Here is a 640-nt window from a genome sequence, read left to right as displayed (position 1 = left end):
CTGTTAGGAGTGTGGTTCTGTTAGCATTGAGGTTCTCTTAGCAACATTGTCCCGTTAGCAACATGGTACTATTAGCAGTGTGGTTTTGTTAGCATTGAGGTTCTCTTAGCAACATGATCCCATTAGCAGTGTGGTTCTGTTAGTAGTAAGGTTCTCTTAGCAACATTGTCCCATTAGCAACATGGTACAGTTAGCAGTGTTGTTTTGTTAGCATTGAGGTTCTCTTAGCAACATGCTCCCATTAGCGGTGTGGTTCTGTTAGCATTGAGATTCTCTTAGCAACATGGTTCTCTTAGCAACATGGTCCCATTAGCAATGTGGTTCTGTTAGCATTGAGGTTCTCTTAGCAACATGGTCCAATTAGCAGCATGGTACTGTTAGCAGTGTGGTTCTGTTAGCAACATGGTCCTGTTAGCAGTATGGTACTATTTGCAATGTAGTTCTGTGAGCAGCATAGTCCTATTAGCAGAGTGGTTCTTTTAGCATTGAGGTTCTTTTAGCAGCATGGTTCTGTTAGCAGTGTGGTTCTGCTAACAGTTTGGTACTGTTGGCAGTTTGGTTCTCTTAGCGACAGTACTGTTAGCAGTTTGGTCCTGTTAGCAGTTTGGTTCTGTTAGCAGTGAGGTTCTTTTAGCAGCAT

The 640-nt window shown here is 42.7% G+C and overlaps 1 protein-coding gene across 5 annotated transcripts in view; it reads left to right on the top strand.

Moving 5' to 3' along the window:
• Nucleotides 1-640, top strand: part of mark2b (MAP/microtubule affinity-regulating kinase 2b) — a 50242-nt gene that overhangs the window by 45844 nt on the left and 3758 nt on the right. The window lies entirely within an intron of this gene.

This window comes from Nematolebias whitei, chromosome 1 (genome assembly GCF_014905685.2).
Source record: "Nematolebias whitei isolate Nwh7 chromosome 1, NemWhi1, whole genome shotgun sequence".
Lineage (NCBI taxonomy): Eukaryota > Metazoa > Chordata > Actinopteri > Cyprinodontiformes > Rivulidae > Nematolebias > Nematolebias whitei.
The sequence above is the reverse complement of the archived record's forward strand: the minus strand, read 5'-3'. Positions and strand labels throughout refer to the sequence as shown.